Consider the following 11,191-nt stretch of genomic DNA (forward strand, 5'->3'; position numbering starts at 1 on the left):
CGTATTTTGAACAAATTTCGTCCAATTTCTTGCCACTTTCGCATCTTTGGGCCACTGGTGCAACTTGAATCCGTCCCTGTTCGTGTTGTTACACCCTCCGACAACACACCGACGAGGCATGATGTCTCCAAGGTACGGAAAACAGTCGAAAAAACGGAAAATAAGAGAGCTGATTTGACTCGGTGTTTTGAGAAAATGGCGGATTGCTTCCCGATGTGACGTCACGTTGTGACGTCATCGCTCCGAGAGCGAATAATAGAAAGGCGTTTAATTCGCCAAAATTCATCCATTTAGAGTTCGGAAATCGGTTAAAAAAAATATGGTCTTTTTTCTGCAACATCAAGGTATATATTGACGCTTACATAGGTCTGGTGATAATGTTCCCCTTTAAACTTTCATGCAGAGAGGGAAATCACAACTAAGTCAATTTAGCAAAAGTGTATTTATTAAAGAGTTATTAAGCAGTGGCACAAACATTCATGTCATTTCCAAAACAGAAAGTGCAAGATTGTCAGAGACATTTTAAAACAAGCTATTAGTGCACTTTTGTGCATGATGTCTCTAAGATGACAAATCAAAACAACACTAAATTAAAAGGCACTTTTTGTACAGAACGCCACTACAATAGTTTAAAACAAATAAAGTGCACTTTTGTGCATGATGTCACACAAGATTTTTCAATAAGTGTCAAATAAAAATGAGCTGCATAATAGGAAATCAAATAGTGTATGTCCTTCGCTATGTGGTAGGTTCCTGTGGACGTTATCTCCTTCTGTTGTTGACTATTTTTTTCATACGGTGTTGATGTGGAAATGGTTGCCTGGGCATTTTTTGGGTGTGGCACCAGCCGGAGATGTTGACATGCGGAGTTTCAAGCACTCTTCATTCTCTAGCAGGTGACTTTTCAAATGATGCTACAAATATGCAGTGCTACTACTTTTTGTAGCAACGCTTTTGCCGCGTAATTGTTCAACATATTCCCGCTTGAAGCCAAACCACCGCCAGACGATGGACCCCATGCTGTTTTTCTTGGGAATTATTTCTTCCTTCATTTGTTACAGATTCGCACCTTCTTTCTCTCGTATTACCACTCGCACCACAGCTAACGTTACCATGCCGCTACCTCTCTGCTCCGCGAGGGCGTGTACGTATGTGACGTATGTAAGAAGGTGCGCTTGTTTTATGTCTCTGTGAGAAGGAGAGACAAGAAAGATAGTGAGAAACGCATGTAGTGTTATGCCCTCAGCTAAAAGCAACTGTGTGAGAAAGTATACTCCAATATCACGATATAGTCATTTTCTATATCGCACAGAGACAAACCCGCGATATATCCAGTACATTCCATATATCGCCCAGCCCTATGGGGGGTGAGGGGGATCATTCATTCATCCATCCATTTTCTACCCCTTGTCCCTTTCGGGGTTGCGGGGGGTGCTGGAGCCTATCTCAGCTGCATTCGGGCGGAAGGCGGAGTACACCCTGGACACTGAATTTTTGACCACTCCTCTCGACAAAATTGGTGCAGTTCAGCTAAATGTGTTGGTTTTCTGACATGGACTTGTTTCTTTAGCATTCTCCACACGTTTAAGTCAGGAATTTGGAAAGGCCATTCTAAAACCTTCATTCTAGCCTGATTTAGCCATTCCTTCACCACTTTTGTCGTGTGTTTGGGGTCATTGTCCTGTTGGAACACCCAACTGCGCCCAAGACCCAACCTCAGGGCTGATTATTTTAGGTTGTCCTGAAGAATTTGGAGGAAATCCTCCTTTTTCATTGTCCCATTTACTCTCTGTAAAGCACCAGTTCCATTGGCAGCAAAACAGGCCCAGAGCATAATACTACCACCACCATGCTTAACGGTAGGTCTGGTGTTCCTGGGATTAAAAGCCTCACTTTTTCTCCTCCAAACATATTGCTGGGTATTGTGACCAAAAAGGTAATTTTTTGTTTCACCTGACCACCGAATTTTCCTCCAGAAGGTCTTATCTTTGTCCATGTGATCAGCAGCAAACTTTAGACGAGCCTTAAGGTGTGGCTTCTGGAGCAAGGGCTTTCTTCTTGCATGGTAGCCTCTCAGTCCATGGCGATGCAAAACCCGCTTGACTGTGGACACTGACACCTGTGTTCCAGCAGTTTCCAATTCATTGCAGACCTGCTTTTTGGTGGTTCTCGGTTGACTCTTGATTATCCTGACCAATTTTCTCTCAGCAGCAGGTGATAGCTTGCATTTTCTTCCTGATTGTGGCAGTGACAAAACTGTGCCATGCACTTTATACTTACGAACAATTGTCTGCACAGTTGCTCTTGGGACCTTAAGCTGCTTTGAAATGGCTCTAAATGACTTTCCTGACTTGTTCAAGTCAATGATTCATTTGCTCAGATCTGTGCTGAGTTCCTTTGACATTCCCATTGTGGCGTTTGTAATCGAGTCTAATGACTGCATCACATGAGCCCTATTTAATTGGGCTCAGAGAAGTCAACAGGTGTCGTCAATCATAATCACTCACATGAAGTTAAGAGGCCATGCTATGAAGCTAATTTGATTTGATTGTAACTTTTCTACACCACCAAAATTGATCATGTAGGTTGCTGTATGTATACTTTTGAGCCAGCAGATTTGGTCACATTTTCAGTAGACCCATAATAAATTCATAAAAGAACCAAACTTCATGAATGTTTTTTGTGACCAACAAGTATGTGCTCCAATCACTCTATCACAAAAAATAGGAGTTGTAGAAATTATTGGAAACTCAAGACAGCCATGACATTATGTTCTTTACAAGTGTATGTATACTTTTGAACACGACTATATATATACATACATATAAACCAGTGACGTGCAGTCACTAGAGGCAGGTGAGGCAAATAATTTTTTTTATTAAATTGTTATATGTATCCAGTGATTATACTATAAAGTTATTTTCCATTTAACTTCACCAGTTTTAGATTATTTTTATTTAAAATCGCTGAATTTTCACATTTGCCGTTCAAATACTGAGAAGAGACGGTGCGGTGACCAGCAGCCAGTTGAGGCACGTCACTGCGTTGTGCCTCACCATGGATTGTGGACTCGGCTAACTGCTGGCCTGCTGTGCAGTGAGACCGTATTGCTATATGAATTATATTATACATTTCCATAGTTTAGTTAGCTTAGGTATATAATGTACAGTGTATTTTGTCAACAACTGTATGTGTGTAACGTATTTCTTGTGCTGAGCGATCATAAAACGGCTGCAAAAGACGCACTGGCTGAGGCTCCCAGTAATCCCGCCTCCTGCACTCCCGGCATAGAATGCAACCCCTGACGGGAGTGTTGTATCAACTAAAGCCCACACTTAAACTTTCCACGTGCAAGATTGAATCTATTTAAAAAAGTTATTTCATAAGAAGCCAAAAAGTGCAAAAACAATAATGTTCGTGTTGGAGGAGTTGTGAATGACTGCAGGGCCACAACATTAACCTAATTCTCAACTCCTCCAACACGAACATTATTGTTTTTGCACTTTTTGGCTTCTTATTAAATAACTTTTGTAACCTATTTTTATGGGCTTTCCTCTTTGTGATGTTAAGTTCCTGTTATGCGCTGTTATACAGTATATGCCTTGAGCTCTTATTTTGAAGGCGCTAAGAGCGGAAGTGATGACACGTTGGGGTGGAGCGGAGGTTTTTGAAAGAAGGTAAATAAAGTGGTCCTCATGTAAACTGGAGCCTCCGTGTTTGTTATTTTGTAGTTTCATACAGTATAGGCGACATTTATAAGCCCTCGGTTACACTTTTTTAAATAGATTCAATCTTGCACGTGGAAAGTTTAAGTGAGGGCTTTAGTTGATATAACACTCCCGTCAGGGGGTGCATTAATCCAGCACAACAGCGGCAATGGACTTAATTTATAAGTAAAGGTAAGACCATAATAAAGTTTTTTTTGTGTGCTACAGTTTTTATGTGTAAAGTTAAAGTTAAGTTAAAGTACCAATGATTGTCACACACACACTAGGTGTAATGAAATTTGCCCTCTGCATTTGACCCATCCCCTTGATCACCCCCTGGGCGGTGAGGGGAGCAGTGGGCAGCAGCGGCGCCGCGCCCGGGAATAATTTTTGGTGATTTAACCCCCAATTCCAACCCTTGATGCTGAGTGCCAAGCAGGGAAGAATGCTGGTATGAGCTTTTAAACATAACCCGTTAACTGCTGCCAATCAAATGGTGAATAAGATACTCTTTAGGGTTCATATGTTTGTAAATCTGACTGTGATGAAGTCAGTGCCTCACCAGCCATCAACCTCACCGCACGTCACTGATATAAACACATATACTCACTATCTGATAGTTGAGCTAAGAAGTTGTCCACTTGTGGTTTCTCTTCATCATCTTCAGTCTTCACAGAGAGAATACTCAGTGGAAACTTGGTGTAATCAGCTTCCTCTCGTCCTAGAAGACACTCTCCCTCCTGAGTGATGCAGAGTTCCTCCTCTTCCTTTTTAATGCAGGGTGGTTGTGGAGTCTCCTGCTTCAAAGTGGAGCTCCCCCCTAACTGAGGGGAAACTTCTTCTGGATGACCAATCAGCTGCTGAACGTCTGTGGGACACAAACAACACAAACACTCTTTACACACCTACATACAGTCGTGTTAAAAATTTTACATACACTTGTAAAGAACATGATGTCATGGCTGTATGAGTTTCCAATAATTTCTACAACTCTTATTTTTTTGTGACAGGTGGATTGGAGCATGTACTTGCTGGTCACAAAAAACATTCATGAAGTTTGGTTCTTTTATTAATTTTTTATGGGTCTACTGAATATGTGACCAAATCTGCTGGGTCAAAAGTATACATACAGCAATGTTAATATTTGCTTACATGTCCCTTAATATAGTGCAAAAGGTAATGTATAGTATGTCATGCATGATTGTCCAGTTTTGCCTGAAAGGGAGTAGGAAGAAGATAACTTATTTAATCCCACCCCCAGTTCTCCATTCAGTGATTATTCACATGAGTTTCACTCTTACTTTGTTCAAGGATTATAATACAGATGTTGTATCATAGTGGTATTACCACAGGTAAAAATAATTATTACACTGTAACAATAGTTTGTATCAACAATGTAGGAATAATGAATATACCAACAATGGTAATAGACAAAATGCCAACAATGGTAATAGACAACATAGCAATAATGGTAAGGAAACATTGAGCACATGTTAACATTTTGAGACAGAGTACAACAGCAGGTCAAATTAAAGACCCTCATCTTTGAACCAGACCCCATGTTTAAGTCGATTAATAGTTTGATAATAGAATGACCCCAAACACACGTCAAAAGTGGTAAAGGAATGGCTAAATCAGGCTAGAATTAAGGTTCTAGAATGGCCTTCCCAAAGTCCTGACTTAAATGTGTGGACAATGCTGAAGAAACAAGTCCATGTCAGAAAACCAACACATTTAGCTGAACTGCACCAATTTTGTCAAGAGAAATGGTCAAAAACTCAAGCAGAAGCTTGTGGATGGCAACCAAAAGTGCCTTATTGCAGTGAAACTTGCCAGGGGACATGCAAGCAAATATGAACATTGCTGTATGTATACTTTTGACCCAGCAGATGTGGTCACATTTTCAGTAGACCCATAATAAATTCATAAAAGAACCAAACTTCATGAATGTTTTTTGTGGCCAACAAGTATGTGCTCCAATCACTCTATCACAAAAAAAATAAGAGTTGTAGAAATGATTGGAAACTCAAGACAGCCATGACATTATGTTCTTTACAAGTGTATGTAAAGAACATATATATATATATATATATATATATATATATATATATATATATATATATATATATATATATATATATATATATATATATATGTATATATGTATGTGTGGGAAAAAAATCACAAGACTACTTCGCAAGCGCAGCGAAATTGTATCAGCATGCCGCCACAGACGGAAACACCTCCTAGGCAACACATGAGCCAATCACCACGCCCCTACGCCAGCCTGTACCCACCCACTCTGTGCCCTATATAAACCATGGTATGTGAATGCTCCCATTAAAATCTCCTGATGATTGAACCCCCTCATGAAACAGGCCTGTAGAGATGAAGTAGTCTTGTGATTTTTTTCCCCACACATACATATATTGCGCTCTACTACGGTATCGAGCACTATTTTTTGGATAACCTTTTTAAGACATATATATATATATATATATATATATTTTTTTATTTTTTTTTTGTGTGTGTGTGTTTTATGTCTTGTTTGTTTAATTTATTGATGATATATGTAAAACCAGTGTTTAAAGGCCTCCTGAAAGCCACTACTACCGACCACGCAGTCTGATAGTTTATATATCAATGATGAAATCTTAACATTGCAACACATGCCAATACGGCCGGGTTAGCTTACTAAAGTGCAATTTTAAATTTCGCGCGAAATATCCTGCTGAAAACGTCTCGGTATGATGACGCCTGCGCGTGACGTCACGGATTGTGGAGGACATTTTGGGACAGCATGGTGGCCAGCTATTAAGTCGTCTGTTTTCATCGCAAAATTCAACAGTATTCTGGACATCTGTGTTGGTGAATCTTTTGCAATTTGTTCAATGAGCAATGGAGACAGCAAAGAAGAAAGCTGTAGGTGGGAAGCGGTGTATTGCGGCAGGTGTTGTGCCGGATAACGCACCCCCGCCGTAGAATGTACCCCCTGACTGGTGTGCCGGATAACACCGCCGGTGTTTCATTGTTTACATTCCCGAAAGATGACAGTCAAGCTTTATCATTGGCCTGTGGAGAACTGGGACAACAGAGACTCTTACCAGGAGGACTTTGAGTTGGATATGCAGACATGGTACCGTGAGTACGCTTCCAAACATTTAATCGCTTGCCCGTACGTGCGTGCTGCTATGTGCATGTCACGTACGTAACTTTGGGGAAATATATGTGCTGTATGAACTTTGGGGAGGTGAACGGTACTTTGGGCTGTGGGATTGAGTGTGTTGTGCATGTGTTTGAGTTGTATTGGCGGGTTATATGGACGGGAGGGGGGAGGTGTTTGTTATGCGGGATTAATTTGTGGCATATTAAATATAAGCCTGGTTGTGTTGTGGCTAATAGAGTATATATATGTCTTGTGTTTATTTACTGTTTTAGTCATTCCCACCCACCTCTCACAGCATCTTCCCTATCTGAATCGCTCCCACTGCCCTCTAGTCCTTCACTCTCACTTTCCTCATCCACAAATCTTTCATCCTCGCTCAAATTAATGGGGAAATCGTCGCTTTCTCGGTCCGAATCGCTCTCGCTGCTGGTGGCCATGATTGTAAACAATGTGCAGATGTGAGGAGCTCCACAACCTGTGACGTCCTGCTATCCCCATTTAAATAAGAAAATCGCATTTCAGTAGGCCTTTAAGTTCACTTTGGAATTCAACCGTGAGGTGCACTTCCTCCTTCAGACAGCAGGAGGCAGCATTGCCTAGTTTACAGTAATGTCCATGTTAACAGGGCTCAACAAGGAGTTCCTTTCAAGTCTACTTTAAGCTAGTTCGGTGACGATTGCAAACGTTTTCACCTGCTCGAATCTCATGCCAAACAAAGTATCATCGGTATGTATCATTGAGTAGTATGTTAATATTTGATTGAGTTGTAGTATTTGTTGGCTGTGCTGTAATTTGGGACGTTTTATGGCCAAAAGTCACTCCTGCTAATTTTCGTAATTCATACAGTGAAGTGAATGTTAGCATAGTAAGCTAGTTTGCTGTAGAGCACTTAAATTACATATTTTGTGGCGTTTATTTATCCATTTAAGTTCAATACACAGCACAATGCATGTGTTATTATAGTATGCTTGTGTGTATAATGGGCTGTGTGTGCATGTCTGTAATGTAAGCATCCTTTCTGCTTGTATGTTTTCAGTTTTACCCTTTTTACATTCAATAAACCTGTGGACTAGAAGACTTTTTTCAGAGTGTTTGATCAAGAAAAGGGGTTAGGGTAAAGCCAAGATATTTCTACATATCAAAGGCGGCACAATATGTGTATATATATAAATCAGTGACATGCGGTGAGGTTGATGGCTGGTGAGGCACTGACTTCATCACAGTCAGATTTACAAACATATGAACCCTAAAGAGTATCTTATTCACCATTTGATTGGCAGCAGTTAACGGGTTATGTTTAAAAGCTCATACCAGCATTCTTCCCTGCTTGGCACTCAGCATCAAGGGTTGGAATTGGGGGTTAAATCACCAAAAATTATTCCCGGGCGCGGCGCCGCTGCTGCCCACTGCTCCCCTCACCTCCCAGGGGGTGATCAATGGGATGGGTCAAATGCAGAGGACAAATTTCATTACACCTAGTGTGTGTGTGACAATCATTGGTACTTTAACTTAACTTTAACTTTACACATACAAACTGTAGCACACAAAAAAGCACATTTAATAAAAAAAATGTTATTATGGTCTTACCTTTACTTATAAATAAAGTCCATTCGCCGCTGTTGTGCTGGATTAATGAACCCCCTGACGGGTGTGTTATATCAACTAAAGCCCTCACTTAAACTTTCCACGTGCAAGATTGAATCTATTTAAAAAAGTGTAACCGAGGGTTTATAAATGTCGCCTATACTGTATGAAACTACAAAATAACAAACACGGAGGCTCCAGTTTACACGAGGACCACTTTATTTACCTTCTTTCAAAAACCTCCGCTCCACTACAACATGTCATCACTTCCGCTCTTGGTGCCTTCAAAATAAGAGCTCAAGGCATATACTGTATAACAGCGCATAACAGGAACTTAACATCACAAATAGGAAAGCCCATAAAAATAGGTTACAAAAGTTATTTAATAAGAAGCCAAAAAGTGCAAAAACAATAATGTTCATGTTGGAAGAGTTGTGAATTAGATACACCTACAGTCTGCAGGTGTACCTAATGATGTGGCCCTGCAGTCATTCACAACTCCTCCAACATGAACATTATTGTTTTTGCACTTTTTGGCTTCTTATGAAATAACTTTTTAAAATAGATTCAATCTTGCACGTGGAAAGTTTAAGTGTGGGCTTTAGTTACTATAACAATTCTACGGCGGGGGTGCAGGAGGCGGGGCTACTGGAGCCTCAGCCCGTGCGTCTTTTGCAGCCGTTTTATGATCGCTCAGCACAAGAAATACGTTCCACACATACAGTTGTTGACAAAATACACTGTACATTATATACCTCAGCTAACTAAACTATGGAAATGTATAATATAATTCATATAGCAATACGGTCTCACTGCACAGCAGGCCATCAGTTAGCCGAGTCCGTCCATGTTGAGGCACTGAGTGAAGTGCCTCAACTGGCTGCTGTTCACCGCACCGTCTCTTCTCAGTATTTGAACGGCAAATGTCGCGGTCTATGTGTGTGTGTGTGGGGGGTGAGGTGATCCGCGGTTTGAAATATGAAACAAACAAAAAAAAGTTGTTGTCATGTTCAGTCCACACACAGCGTGGTCATGGCGAGCAGAGTAACGGAGGAGCTTGAACGCCCCCGCCATTGAATCGGTGTGTTTATAAGTGCAGACTCGGTTGTGCAAAACGAGGGTTTTAAACACATGCTGAACGTGCTTGAACCACGTTACGACATCCCGTCGCGCACCCACTTCAGCAATAAGATTGTGCCAGATCCTTATGAGCAGGAGAAGAAAAAAGTTGTGGATGAACTATCCCGAGCATCATCTGTTGCGCTCATGACAGACGGGTGGACGTCCAGCGGAACTATAAGCGCTCACTTCATCACAGCAGACTGGGAGATGAGAAGACACGCCCCCTCTACGAGAGTCACCTTGCGCAGGTACTGACACAAGCAGTGGAGGAATGGAAGATAAAGATATCCCAGTCACACGTGATAATGCCAAAAATCAAATAATTACAGAGAATGAGGCAGGACTGGGACCACAGATAGGTGCTTTGCACATGTAGTGAATTTGGCATCCCAGAAGGGAATCTCAGTCAATAGGATGGAGCGCCTCTTTGGGAGGATCAGGAAGGTTTCTTACTTCCACCCAAGCACAACAGCTGCTCATGTGCTTAAGACAAAGCAAGAAATGCTAAAGCTGCCTGCTCATACATGATGTCCCCACGAGGTGGAACTCCACTTATGATATGTTGGAGCAGCAGGCAGCTATATACTCTGCATTGACCCACAACACCCTGAAGACAAATGTCACCCTGTCTGATGATGATGTGAGAGTGGCAGATGAGGTCCTCCAGGTGCTTAAAAGTGTTCCATCTCTACTGAGCACTGAAACTTCACCATCTGTGTCAATGATCCTGCCACTGAAAACAAGGATTCTACAATCCATGGCTCCAAGTGTGGAAGACAGCAGCATCACTCCAGATGTCAGGCTTTATGTTTCAAGGAAGATGATGTGCCTTCTTATGTTGCACTTAAACTTGTTTTTTATTAATGGTCATTGGTCCAAGTTTAAAGAAAGGAGGAATGCCTTTTTATGTTGCACTGTTTTTCATTCATTATGTTAAAAGGAAAATAAAAATGTATGTCAAGTTGATCAACAGATTGTATTATTCTCCAGTGCAATAACAGTACTGAAATGAAGGCAAAAAGGGCATTAATGGGAGCTTTAAAAAAAAAAAGAAGAAAAAAATAAGTAACTAAATAGTTACTTTTCACAGTAACGCATTACTTTTTGGTGTAAGTAACTGAGTTAGTAACTGAGTTACTTTTGAAATAAAGTAACTAGTAACTGTAACTAGTTACTGGTTTTCAGTAATTAACCCAACACTGTATATATATATATACACCGTATATTACCAAATAGTAGCCCGGGCAATTATTTCACAAAATCGATTTTGGAGACATGCGTTTAAAAGAAGCAGGCGGTTATTTGCACAAGGCTTTTATTTATTTTTGCACCAGCCTGCACCAGGCCATTATTTGGTTACAATGGTTACTGTCCAGTATTTTTTTTTTTCGTACAAAAAACTTTAAATGTAAAAGCTATTGTAAACACACAAACAAAAAAAACAAGAGATCAACTTGAGGTAGGCTATCAAAAGACAAGAGACCAACAAGGCCTCAACATGGCAGTAGTGCAACAATTGTCAAATAGAATACCAATGCTAAAAATAAATAAACTTTTTAAATAAAGCAGCCTACCGGGAAAAATAAAATGGTACCAAGTACTCAAGTATAAA

Source organism: Nerophis lumbriciformis, linkage group LG20 (assembly GCF_033978685.3).
Source record: "Nerophis lumbriciformis linkage group LG20, RoL_Nlum_v2.1, whole genome shotgun sequence".
In the NCBI taxonomy this organism is placed as follows: Eukaryota; Metazoa; Chordata; class Actinopteri; order Syngnathiformes; family Syngnathidae; genus Nerophis; species Nerophis lumbriciformis.